Consider the following 14,984-nt stretch of genomic DNA (forward strand, 5'->3'; position numbering starts at 1 on the left):
ACACTAGGAAAGGGGAAAGTGGAGACCCCCTAGGCCAGTGTTTCTCAACTCCAGTCCTCAAGACCCACCAACAGGTCAAGTTTTCAGGATATCCTTAGCATTGCACAGGTGATTTCAACACCTGCTCAGGCATTAATTCCATCACCTGTGCAATACTAAGGAAATCCTAAAAACATGACCTGTTGGTTGGTCTTGAGGACTGTAGTTGAGAAACACTGCCCTAGGCAGATCTGACAACACCCTGTCTGCCCTTATGTCCTTAAATAGGTTCCGCACCTATTGCCGAGCAGGAACCTAATCCTAAGCCTCTTCTCAGTGCCAGACATATGAAAGCCTGCACAGAGCTTACTAAAAATACATGAGAGACTCCCAGCCTAAGAGAAATAAGATTCTGTGGTCTGATGAGACAAAGATAGAACTTTTTGGTGATAATTCTACGTGGTATGTGTGGAGAAAACCAGACACTACTCATCACCTGACCAATACAATCCCAACAGTGAATCATAGTGGTGGCAGCATCATGCCATGGGGGTGTTTTTTAGCTGCAGGGACAGGACAACTGCTTGCAATTGAAGGAAACATGAATGCGCCCAATGACAGGGATATCCTGGATGAAAACCTCTTCCAGAGTGCTGTAGACCTCAGACTTGGCCAAAGGTTCACCTTCCAACAAGAGAATGACCCGAATCACACAGCTAAAATAGCAAAGGAGTGGCTTAAGAACAACTCTGTGACCATTCTTGACTGGCCCAGCCAGTGCCCTGAACTAAACCTAATTGAGCATCTCTGGAGAGACCTGAAAATGGCTGTCCACCAACATTCACCATCCAACCTGACGAGAATGGAGAGGATCTGCAAGGAAAAATGGCAGATGATCCCCAAATCCAGGTGTGAAAAACTTTTTGCATCATTCCCAAGAAGACTCATGGCTGTACTAGCTCAAAAGGGTGCTTCTACTCAATATTGAGCAATGGGTCTGAATACTTATGACCATGTGATATTTCAATTTTTCTTTTTTTAATACATTTTCAAAAATTTCTACATTTCTGTTTTTTCAGTCAAGATGGGATGCAGAGTGAACATTAATGAGAAGAAAATGACCTTTTTTAATTTACCAAATGGCTGCAATGAAACGAGGAGAAAAAATTTAAAGGGGTCTGAATACGTTCCGTAACCACTGTACAAATACTGATGTAAAATACTCACCAAATACTGAATGTGTGACCTTGTCCTAAATGTCACTCTCTAGGTGGACTCTGCCATGTCTTGGTGGAGCTTGGGGGCCCTTCACATGGTTGTAGAATAAGCCAGGCAGTTTTAGAAAAATACACTCTTCTTTATTAAGTGTTGGGACTATGTACACATAGTAGCAGGTACAGTTCTGGAATATACAGTATTTCCTTCTATTTTGCAATATAGAGACACATACATGGTGGTTATAGATAGCGGCAAAAAACTTGTGGTAAATGTTGCTGGTTTACAGCAGGCTATGGGGATTTCCATCTTCCTGGTTCAGGGCCACACATGTCAATGTGTTTCACTGTGACCACTACACCCTAACTGCACTCTGTGTGAACGGTGTAAGGGAGCCCTCTGAAGCTACCACTTTATTAACATGGTCCAGCTTGGCAGACCCATTATTCCTTCACTGCATATCTCCAGGTCTGGCTAACATTTCAGCTGCCCTCTGAGACACTTCTACGCGTATTAGGTTCCCCAACTTTAATATCCTGTATGTCCTGATTTCAGCAAAGAAATTTAAAAGCTGTAAATGACATCCAGAAAATGGACGCCCTTTCAGTGGCGGATAGGCCAGCTGCTTGGTTGCTAGGCTACCTACCTCTTGTGACACTTTAATAACTGAAGACTTGCAACCAATCATAAAATGCAAATGGTAAAGATATAGAGTTGAGCGAAACGGGTCGAAAAAATTCAAAAGTCGCCGACTTTTGGCAAAGTCGGGTTTCATGAAACGAAACCCGACCCTAGGATGAGGTCGGCCACGAGGTCGGCGACTTACGCGCCAAAGTCGCGTTTCAAAAGTTTGTTTTGCGCTCTTTTTCAGCCAATCAGGATCCACGGACACTGTGGGCAACGTGATGACATAGGCACGGGTCACCACCATCTTTCAGAAGGGCATGCAAGTGATTGGCTTGCTTTGGTGGGCGTCACAGGGGGTATAAAAGGGCGTGCACGCCGACAGCCATCTTACTTCTGCCGATCTTAGTATAGGGAGAGGTTGCTGCTGATTCTGTAGGGAGAGCGTTAGGCAGGGAAGAAGACAAAAAAACTGCTTCTGCTGCTAGCGATTTGGCCTGCACAACACACAAGTCACTGTGTGTGCAGTGCAAGGGGAGGCTATATTGTGGTGTATCAGTGGTGTTGGTTGTTGGGCTGCCTTTTAAGGCTTCCTGACACGCTGGCATTGCTGTTTACCCACTGCTCCACAAACTGCTTTTTTAAAAGCAATCCAATCTCCCTTATCCTCTCGTCACTTTGGTCACAGGCAGCTGTGCCATCGAGCGTGTCACATAGCGCTCAGATATCAGTGGGCCGCACACAATCCACAAGTGTCCACTGTCCACAAGTGTACGCAGAGATTCAAAATCTCCATTATCCTCTCGTCACTTTGGTCACAGGCAGCTGTGCCATCGAGCGTGTCACATAGCGCTCAGATATCAGTGGGCCGCACACAATCCACAAGTGTCCACTGTCCACAAGTGTACGCAGAGATTCAAAATCTCCATTATCCTCTCGTCACTTTGGTCACAGGCAGCTGTGCCATCGAGCGTGTCACATAGCGCTCAGATATCAGTGGGCCGCACACAATCCACAAGTGTCCAGTGTCCAAAAGTGTACGCAGAGATTCAAAATCTCCATTATCCTCTCGTCACTTTGGTCACAGGCAGCTGTGCCATCGAGCGTGTCACATAGCGCTCAGATATCAGTGGGCCGCACACAATCCACAAGTGTCCACTGTCCAAAAGTGTATGCAGAGATTCAAAATCTCCATTATCCTCTCGTCACTTTGGTCACAGGCAGCTGTGCCATCGAGCGTGTCACATAGCGCTCAGATATCAGTGGGCCGCACACAATCCACAAGTGTCCAGTGTCCAAAAGTGTACGCAGAGATTCAAAATCTCCATTATCCTCTCGTCACTTTGGTCACAGGCAGCTGTGCCATCGAGCGTGTCACATAGCGCTCAGATATCAGTGGGCCGCACACAATCCACAAGTGTCCAGTGTCCAAAAGTGTACGCAGAGATTCAAAATCTCCATTATCCTCTCGTCACTTTGGTCACAGGCAGCTGTGCCATCGAGCGTGTCACATAGCGCTCAGATATCAGTGGGCCGCACACAATCCACAAGTGTCCACTGTCCACAAGTGTACGCAGAGATTCAAAATCTCCATTATCCTCTCGTCACTTTGGTCACAGGCAGCTGTGCCATCGAGCGTGTCACATAGCGCTCAGATATCAGTGGGCCGCACACAATCCACAAGTGTCCACTGTCCACAAGTGTACGCAGAGATTCAAAATCTCCATTATCCTCTCGTCACTTTGGTCACAGGCAGCTGTGCCATCGAGCGTGTCACATAGCGCTCAGATATCAGTGGGCCGCACACAATCCACAAGTGTCCAGTGTCCAAAAGTGTACGCAGAGATTCAAAATCTCCATTATCCTCTCGTCACTTTGGTCACAGGCAGCTGTGCCATCGAGCGTGTCACATAGCGCTCAGATATCAGTGGGCCGCACACAATCCACAAGTGTCCAGTGTCCAAAAGTGTACGCAGAGATTCAAAATCTCCATTATCCTCTCGTCACTTTGGTCACAGGCAGCTGTGCCATCGAGCGTGTCACATAGCGCTCAGATATCAGTGGGCCGCACACAATCCACAAGTGTCCAGTGTCCAAAAGTGTATGCAGAGATTCAAAATCTCCATTATCCTCTCGTCACTTTGGTCACAGGCAGCTGTGCCATCGAGCGTGTCACATAGCGCTCAGATATCAGTGGGCCGCACACAATCCACAAGTGTCCAGTGTCCAAAAGTGTACGCAGAGATTCAAAATCTCCATTATCCTCTCGTCACTTTGGTCACAGGCAGCTGTGCCATCGAATGTGTCACATAGCGCTCAGATATCAGTGGGCCGCACACAATCCACAAGTGTCCAGTGTCCAAAAGTGTACGCAGAGATTCAAAATCTCCATTATCCTCTCGTCACTTTGGTCACAGGCAGCTGTGCCATCGAGCGTGTCACATAGCGCTCAGATATCAGTGGGCCGCACACAATCCACAAGTGTCCACTGTCCACAAGTGTACGCAGAGATTCAAAATCTCCATTATCCTCTCGTCACTTTGGTCACAGGCAGCTGTGCCATCGAGCGTGTCCCATAGCGCTCAGATATCAGTGGGCCGCACACAATCCACAAGTGTCCACTGTCCACAAGTGTACGCAGAGATTCAAAATCTCCATTATCCTCTCGTCACTTTGGTCACAGGCAGCTGTGCCATCGAGCGTGTCACATAGCGCTCAGATATCAGTGGGCCGCACACAATCCACAAGTGTCCAGTGTCCAAAAGTGTACGCAGAGATTCAAAATCTCCATTATCCTCTCGTCACTTTGGTCACAGGCAGCTGTGCCATCGAGCGTGTCACATAGCGCTCAGATATCAGTGGGCGGCACACAATCCACAAGTGTCCAGTGTCCAAAATTGTACGCAGAGATTCAAAATCTCCATTATCCTCTCGTCACTTTGGTCACAGGCAGCTGTGCCATCGAGCGTGTCACATAGCGCTCAGATATCAGAGGGCCGCACACAATCCACAAGTGTCCAGTGTCCAAAAGTGTACGCAGAGATTCAAAATCTCCATTATCCTCTCATCACTTTGGTCACAGGCAGCTGTGCCATCGAGCGTGTCACATAGCGCTCAGATATCAGTGGGCTGCACACAATCCACAAGTGTCCACTGTCCAAAAGTGTACGCAGAGATTCAAAATCTCCATTATCCTCTCGTCACTTTGGTCACAGGCAGCTGTGCCATCGAGCGTGTCACATAGCGCTCAGATATCAGTGGGCCGCACACAATCCACAAGTGTCCAGTGTCCAAAAGTGTACGCAGAGATTCAAAATCTCCATTATCCTCTCGTCACTTTGGTCACAGGCAGCTGTGCCATCGAGCGTGTCACATAGCGCTCAGATATCAGTGGGCCGCACACAATCCACAAGTGTCCACTGTCCACAAGTGTACGCAGAGATTCAAAATCTCCATTATCCTCTCGTCCCTTTGGTCACAGGCAGCTGTGCCATCGAGCGTGTCACATAGCGCTCAGATATCAGTGGGCCGCACACAATCCACAAGTGTCCAGTGTCCAAAAGTGTACGCAGAGATTCAAAATCTCCATTATCCTCTCGTCACTTTGGTCACAGGCAGCTGTGCCATCGAGCGTGTCACATAGCGCTCAGATATCAGTGGGCCGCACACAATCCACAAGTGTCCACTGTCCACAAGTGTACGCAGAGATTCAAAATCTCCATTATCCTCTCGTCACTTTGGTCACAGGCAGCTGTGCCATCGAGTGTGTCACATAGCGCTCAGATATCAGTGGGCCGCACACAATCCACAAGTGTCCACTGTCCACAAGTGTGTGCAGAAATTCTAAAACTCCCCTGTCCTATAGACACCTTGTACCTTGTTTTACATTACTATATAGTTTGTTGGATTTTGTCTACATTTCTACCAAAAATGAGGAAGGCTGGTGGAAGAGGCCGTGGAATTGGGCGGGGGTTGGCAGCTGGTAATGATGGTGTTGGTGGTGGATCTGATGGTAGTGGCAAGAGCAAAATAGGACCGAATGCAGGAGGTGCTGACCCTGCATCATCGTCTGGCTACATAAGGCCTCGAACGCTTAGTTTTCTAGGAGTTGGCAAACCGATTTTAAAGGCAGAGCATCAGGAAAAAGTTTTGTCTTACATTGCTGACTCAGCCTCCAGCTCTATCGCCTCCTCTTCTTCAGTTGTAAAAAGTAAAAGCACTGAGTTGTCATTGGAGGCTCATGTTCATGAACCACACCTTTCCTTGTGTCCTTCACCCCAACCAAGATTGAAGGATGACGCAGGCCATACTACTGATTACTCCATGGAGCTGTTTTCACATACCATGCCTGGATTATCAAGTCAAATGGTGAATTACCCAGGCCAAGATGAATCTGACATGGAGTGCACTGATGCACAGCCGCTGATGGATGATTCTGCTGGTACATTCACTCAGAGCACTACATTGTCCTCGCAGTGTACAGAGCCAGATTTTGACCCTGATGAGACTCAGGTGCCCCTTCCCGCACACTATACCACCATACACGGTGACACAGAGAAAGGTGCACATGACATAGAAGAGGAGGTGATGGATGACCCAGTTGTTGACCCAGATTGGTATCCATTGTGGGAAGAGGGTGCTGCTTCCAATAGCTCAGATGAGGAGCATCCACAGCAGACATCGACATCGCAACAGCTGTTATCTGGCAGGCCCGGAGCACTCCAAAGACAGGTTCCAAACATCAAAAGAGTTGCTGGACAGCTTGTCCAGAGGGTCAAAAGATCACAGCGTGCTAGGCCGCAAAATGTCTGCCAAAGTAGGAAGAGTGCAGTGTGGCACTTTTTTGAACAAAATCCTCATGATCAGGCCAAGGTTATCTGTAAGAAGTGCGCAAAGACCTTTAGCCGAGGGAAAAATCTGAAAAATTTGAATACCAGTTGCATGCTTAGACATTTAACCAGCATGCACTTGCAAGCGTGGACACAACACCAAACCTCAAGTGCCACATGTGCAACTGATCACAACGAAGGTAGTCAGCAACGCTACATTGTTTCCCCCACTGTAAGCCCACCGGTTAGCACAGCAGCAAATGTTGAGGTGTCGTTGCAAGGCCACAGCAGTCAGGGAATCCCACTGTTATATCAACCAAAGACTGATTCTAGGCCATCAGAAAGAACACCAACTCCATCACCATCATCAACCCTCTCTCAGTCCGCCCTGTCCACCGCTACTTCCACCATATGCAGCTCTCAAGTCCAGCTCACCCTCCCAGACACTATGAGTAGGTCAAGAAAGTACTCAGTCTCTCATCCGTGTACACTGGGTTTGAACGCCCACATTGCCAAACTAATCTCGTTTGAGATGATGACCTTTCGGTTGGTGGAAAGCACAGCTTTCCGCGAACTCATGGCCTATGCAGTACCACGCTATGACCTACCCAGTCGCCACTTCTTCTCTCGCAAAGCCATCCCAGCCCTCCACCATCATGTGAAAGACCGCATTGTCCATGCACTCAAGCAGTCAGTGAGCGGAAAGGTGCACCTCACAACTGATGCATGGTCCAGTCGGCATGGCCTGGGCCGTTACATGTCCATCACTGCGCACTGGGTTAATGTGGTGGATGCAGGGTCCACAGGGGACAGCGGTGGTGGGACAGTGCTGCCTAGCCCACGGTATAGGAAACAGTTGGCTGTTGGCGTTCGACCCTCCTCCTCCTCCTCCTCCTCCAGAAGCGACAGCTCGTCCACAGAGCGCAGTCGTACGAGCACTCCATCTGCAGCTGCCACTGTTGCACACGATGTGTCCCCCTATCGAGCAGCTAGTGGAAAGCGTCAGCAGGCTGTGTTGCAGATGATGTGTTTGGGCGACAGACACACCGCCGAGGTGCTGGCCGAGTACTTGAAGCGACAAACTGAGTCATGGCTGGGCAGTGTACATCTTGAGGCAGGCAAGGTAGTTAGTGATAACAGCCGTAATTTTGTGGCAGCCATAGCCTTTTCAAAACTCAGCCACATACCTTGCTTGGCTCACACCTTGAACCTGGTGGTGCAGTGCTTCCTCAAAAATTATCTGGAGTTAACAGCCCTGCTCCAGAAGGTGCGAAGACTGTGCGCGCACATCCGCCGGTCGCCTGTACACTCCGTTCGTATGCAGAAGCTGCAGCGATTGCTCCACCTTCCCAACCACCGCCTCATTATCGACATTGCAACAAGGTGGAACTCCACCCTGCACATGGTGGAGCGGCTGTGCGAGCAGAGGCAGGCCATAATGCATTTGTGGAAGGATACACGGCCAGGCACTTTGAGAGCAGACATGGAATTGACAGGCGTGCAGTGGTCGAAGCTGAAAGACCTTTGTAAAGTCCTTCAGTGTTTTGAGGAATGCACACGGCTGGTAAGCGCAGACGACGCCATCCTAAGCATGAGCATCCCACTTATGCGTCTGCTCATGCAAACTTTGACGCACCTTAAGGAGCAGGCGTCTGCAGCCAATGTTGATGAGGAGGAAGAGGAGGAGGGAATCCTTGATGACATTCAGCCATTGTCTGCTCAGGGACCTCTCCTGGACGAGGTGGAGGAAGAAGAGGAGGAGGAGGAGGATGATGGGGATGATTACTTAGGGGAGGAGGATGCATCTCGTGGGGCAAGTGAAAATGTTGGCGTGGCAAGGTGTGGTACAGGGTTTGTGCGTGACTGGAGGGATGTGGATTTGCCAGAAAGTGCTCCTCCACCCAGCACTCGCAGTGCATCATTGACACCGGGAACATTGGCCCACATGTCAGATTATGCCTTGCGGATCCTAAAAAGGGACCCCCGCATTGCCAAAATGATGAACGATGACGACTACTGGTTGGCCAGCATCCTGGATCCACGCTATAAAGGCAAATTACAAAACATCATGCCACAGGAGAACCTTGACCTAATATTGGCTAATAAACAAGCAACTCTGGTAAATCGGTTGCTTGAGGCATTCCCAGCACACAGCAGCGGTGATGGTTCTCACACGAGCCGTACGGGCCGGGGGCAGCTTGGCAGAGGTGTTCGTGGTGCACACAGCAGAAGTGGCTTTGGAGACAGGGGTTTCATGACAATGTTGTGGACTGATTTTTCAAATACCGCTCACACAACTGGTAATACTGCATCGATGGAAAGTGACAGGAGACAGCAGTTGTCAACTATGGTTACAAACTACTTTTCCTCCCATATCGATGTTCTCCCACACAGGTCATTCCCCTTTGACTATTGGGCCGCTAAACTGGACACCTGGCCTGAATTGGCCCAATATGCCTTACAGGAGCTCGCTTGCCCAGCTGCAAGTGTGCTATCGGAAAGAGTCTTCAGTGCAGCTGGATCAATCCTGACAGAAAAAAGGACCCGTCTGTCAACCCAAAATGTGGATGATCTAACCTTCATTAAAATGAACCACGCATGGGTTTCCAAGGATTTTGTCCCACCTTCCCCTGATGACACATAGGGTGACAGAAAAATGGCTTGCTTTGGTCCACCTCTTCCTGGTACTTCACCTATTTCGCCTTTTGCATCAGTTGAATGTCCAACATCAACATATGCCACTTTCTAAAACTCCCTAACTGTGCTGCCTCCCCCCCCATGGCCGGGGTCACCACCTAGCGCACGACACCGTGCGAGTGCCGTAGCCCTGGACAGGTGGGTAGGCCGACTCTTGGGCGCGGGCACTGGCACAGGGTCCCTCATAGTGCAATCAAGTGTCTCTGACGGCGGTGGTGCACACCCGCCGTCAGTCACACCGCTGTACTATGAGGGGCCCAGTGCCAGTACCGACGCCCACGAGTGGGCCCCCCTTGCTTGGCCAGGGCCCCAGCATTTGCAATCTTTACCTCTCCCTGCTCCTCCGCTGTGTAATCTGGGCCGTCAAATCCATACTGTGCCTGACACCGTCTGAGCCTGCCTCCTGAGACATATATTTTGAATGTGTACGCTATCCATACATGTTATCCGGGGATACGGTACCCCTTCTAACCTTTGTGCAATGACGTGCAATCCATACTGGGCCTAACACCGTCTGAGCCTGCCTCATGCTGTATAGACATATATTTTGAATGTGTACGCTATCCATACATGTTATCCGGGGATACGGTACCCCTTCTAACCTTTGTGCAATGACGTGCAATCCATACTGGGCCTAACACCGTCTGAGCCTGCCTCATGCTGTATAGACATATATTTTGAATGTGTACGCTATCCATACATGTTATCCAGGGATACGGTACCCTTTCTAACCTTTGTGCAATGACGTGCAATCCATACTGGGCCTAACACCGTCTGAGCCTGCCTCATGATGTATAGACATATATTTTGAATGTGTACACTATCCATACATGTTATCCGGGGATACGGTACCCCTTCTAACCTTTGTGCAATGATGTGCAATCCACACTGGGCCTAACACCGTCTGAGCCTGCCTCATGCTGTATAGACATATATTTTGAATGTGTACGCTATCCATACATGTTATCCGGGGATACGGTACCCCTTCTAACCTTTGTGCAATGACGTGCAATCCATACTGGGCCTAACACCGTCTGAGCCTGCCTCATGCTGTATAGACATATATTTTGAATGTGTACGCTATCCATACATGTTATCCAGGGATACAGTACCCTTTCTAACCTTTGTGCAATGACGTGCAATCCATACTGGGCCTAACACCGTCTGAGCCTGCTTCATGCTGTATAGACATATATTTTGAATGTGTACGCTATCCATACATGTTATCCGGGGATACAGTACCCCTTCTAACCTTTTTGCAATGACGTGCAATCCATACTGGGCCTAACACCGTCTGAGCCTGCCTCATGCTGTATAGACATATATTTTGAATGTGTACGCTATCCATACATGTTATCCAGGGATACGGTACCCTTTCTAACCTTTGTGGAATGACGTGCAATCCATACTGGGCCTAACACCGTCTGAGCCTGCCTCATGCTGTATAGACATATATTTTGAATGTGTACACTATCCATACATGTTATCCGGGTATACGGTACCCCTTCTAACCTTTGTGCAATGACGTGCAATCCATACTGGGCCTAACACCGTCTGAGCCTGCCTCATGCTGTATAGACATATATTTTGAATGTGTACGCTATCCATACATGTTATCCAGGGATACGGTACCCTTTCTAACCTTTGTGCAATGACGTGCAATCCATACTGGGCCTAACACCGTCTGAGCCTGCCTCATGCTGTATAGACATATATTTTGAATGTGTACGCTATCCATACATGTTATCCGGGGATACGGTACCCCTTCTAACCTTTGTGCAATGACGTGCAATCCATACTGGGCCTAACACCGTCTGAGCCTGCCTCATGCTGTATAGACATATATTTTGAATGTGTACGCTATCCATACATGTTATCCGTGGATACGGTACCCCTTCTAACCTTTGTGCAATGACGTGCAATCCATACTGGGCCAAACACCGTCTGAGCCTGCCTCATGCTGTATAGACATATATTTTGAATGTGTGCGCTATCCATACATGTTATCCGGGGATACGGTACCCCTTCTAACCTTTGTGCAATGACGTGCAATCCATACTGGGCCTAACACCGTCTGAGCCTGCCTCATGCTGTATAGACATATATTTTGAATGTGTACGCTATCCATACATGTTATCCGGGGATACGGTACCCCTTCTAACCTTTGTGCAATGACGTGCAATCCATACTGGGCCTAACACCGTCTGAGCCTGCCTCATGCTGTATAGACATATATTTTGAATGTGTACGCTATCCATACATGTTATCCAGGGATACGGTACCCTTTCTAACCTTTGTGCAATGACGTGCAATCCATACTGGGCCTAACACCGTCAGAGCCTGCCTCATGCTGTATAGACATATATTTTGAATGTGTACGCTATCCATTCATGTTATCCGAGGATACGGTACCCCTTCTAACCTTTGTGCAATGACGTGCAATCCATACTGGGCCTAACACCGTCTGAGCCTGCCTCATGCTGTATAAACATATATTTTGAATGTGTACACTATCCATACATGTTATCCAGGGATACAGTACCCCTTCTAACCTTTGTGCAATGACGTGCAATCCATACTGGGCCTAACACCGTCTGAGCCTGCCTCATGCTGTATAGACATATATTTTGAATGTGTACGCTATCCATACATGTTATCCAGGGATACGGTACCCTTTCTAACCTTTGTGCAATGACGTGCAATCCATACTGGGCCTAACACCGTCTGAGCCTGCCTCATGCTGTATAGACATATATTTTGAATGTGTACGCTATCCATACATGTTATCCGGGGATACGGTACCTCTTCTAACCTTTGTGCAATGACGTGCAATCCATACTGGGCCAAACACCGTCTGAGCCTGCCTCATGCTGTATAGACATATATTGTGAATGTGTACGCTATCCATACATGTTATCCGGGGATACGGTACCCCTTCTAACCTTTGTGCAATGACGTGCAATCCATACTGGGCCTAACACCGTCTGAGCCTGCCTCATGCTGTATATACATATATTTTGAATGTGTACGCTATCCATACATGTTATCCTGGGATACGGTACCCTTTCTAACCTTTGTGCAATGACGTGCAATCCATACTGGGCCAAACACCGTCTGAGCCTGCCTCATGCTGTATAGACATATATTTTGAATGTGTACGCTATCCATACATGTTATCCGGGGATACGGTACCCCTTCTAACCTTTGTGCAATGACGTGCAATCCATACTGGGCCTAACACCGTCTGAGCCTGCCTCATGCTGTATAGACATATATTTTGAATGTGTACGCTATCCATACATGTTATCCAGGGATACGGTACCCTTTCTAACCTTTGTGCAATCACGTGCAATCCATACTGGGCGTGAGAACGGCTGGCGAGCTGTTAAGCAGGCTACAGCACCTGTCCAGACAAGTACAGGGATTCCCTAGCGAGGAGACTTATTTGATTGCTTTCAATGTTGGGACAGCAATTTTTGGGGAGCACTATACTCTGGAGAATGATAGATGGGGCCCACCATACACTGGAACATTCCAAAGGTGGACATCAGACACTGGAGCAGCATTTACAGGGCCCATTATACACTAGAGCATTAGAAATGGGGCCCATTATGTTTGGAGCATTATTTGGGCCCATAAGACAGTGGAGCTTCATCCATGGGGACCAACATATACTGTAGCATTATGTGGAGCTCATCATATACTGTTTCAAACATTATATGGGACCAATGATTTTGTATGGAGAAATAGATGGGCCTCGTCATGAGATGTAAAAAGTGAGGTATTTTTCATTGTACTATACCGCTATTTCTCTGCCGTATCGGAGCATGATGAGTTGTGGTATGTGTTAAAGGGGCGCTCTTTCGCCCAGGGCACATGAAAACCTGCAGCCAGCCCTCCCCCCCCACAAATTTAGCCAAATAACCCCCATTTTTCAGTGCGTAACTTGTATTATGAAGTTAATTAAGGTTGACAAGCTTAAGTAAGAAGAATTGATGCTTTTGGCATTCAAATGGGCACTGTAGGTGTGTTTCCTGTCCTCCTCTCACTGCCGACTTTTATTCCCCATTGACTTACATTGGGTTTCGTGTTTCGGGATGACCCCGACTTTTCCCTATAATCGGACGATCTTGCTCGACCCGACTTTTGGAAAAGTCGGGTTTCACGAAATGAAACGCGACCCTAAAAAAGCAAAAGTCGCTCAACTCTATAAAGATATAATTACCATTATGAGTGAGAGCTGAAAGTCATTTAATACAAAAGAATAAAGTACTTATTTAATCAGAACAGTTTTTTTTCCCTGTCAAGCAATGCAAAAATATACAGAAATGAGACATTTCAATGCTCAAACTATAAATTTATAACTACGCACATGTTTAGTTATTTGGCTGGTTTTAATTATATCTTCAGTTATCCTACTGCAACTATTTGTTGTTTCATTTTTAACTTTTAAAGGGAACCTGCCAGATACTTTAAACTTCCCAATCATTATTATGATTGTGTAGTCCTTTAAAAGATAAGCCAATAGATCTCTTCATGTTTCCTAAGCACTGCTTCAGCAGCAATAAAACACATTTTTAAGTTGTGTCTGGAAGTGCATTGGTCAAAGTTGAAGGAAAGATGAATGTAGCATGTCATCAGCAAATACTGAAGGCAAATTTTCAATCATCAGCCAGGAAGCTGCGTATGGGTCGTACTGGTTCCAACATGACAACGATCCAAAACACAAGGCCAAGTTGACCTGTCAATGGTTACAGCAGAACAAAGTGAAAGTTCTGGTGTGACCCTCTCAGTCTCCTGACCTCAATATCATTGAGCCACTCTGGGGAGATCTCAAGCACAGTTCATGCTAGACAGACCAGGAATTTACTGGAACTGGATGCTTTTTACCAAGAAGAGTGGACAGCTTTACCATCTGAGAAAATAAAGAACCTCATCCACAACTACCACAAAAGACTTCAAGCTGACATAAGGGCATGTCACACTAAGAGATATCGCTAGCAATATCGCTATAACTAGTGACATTATAGCGATATTGCTAGCGAAATCTCTGTGTCTGATACTTACCTCTGACCCGCTCCCCCGCTGGTTATCGCTGATCACGCGAGAACGTTCAGGACTGTTTCTCATCGTCAGCTTCCTGCGGCGCTTCCTGCTGTGAGGACGAGCGACGCGTGGAGCCGGGCGGGAGGACGCAGGATCGCCTGGTGTGACAGGTAAGTAGCGACCCCCGTCCCCAGCGATGTCGCTGGTGAGATCTGCCTGTGTGGCAGCTCACTAGCGACCACTTAGTGATATACCAGCGATCCTGACCGCGTCATATCGCTGGTCGGGATCGCTGGTACATCGCTAAGTGTGACAGTACCTATAGATGTTACATTAGAAGTGGCTATACCTGGTATTAAGAAAAGGGGTATGTGAACTTTTGATCAGGGTCATTTGGCTTTCCTCTGGCAAATCGACCATGCAGCCCATTTTTCTTCAAGTGTCTCCTTATTGTGCATCTTGAAACAGCCACACTGGTAGTTTTTAGAGAGTCCAGTATTTCAGCTGATGTTATTTGTGGGTTTTTCTTTGCATCCTGAACAATTTTCCTGGCATTTGTCACAGGTGAGAATGTTACCTTTAGTAGCCATTCAA

This window comes from Dendrobates tinctorius, unplaced genomic scaffold (genome assembly GCF_039654945.1).
Source record: "Dendrobates tinctorius isolate UK_male_01 unplaced genomic scaffold, ASM3965494v1 ptg000062l, whole genome shotgun sequence".
Taxonomy (NCBI): domain Eukaryota; kingdom Metazoa; phylum Chordata; class Amphibia; order Anura; family Dendrobatidae; genus Dendrobates; species Dendrobates tinctorius.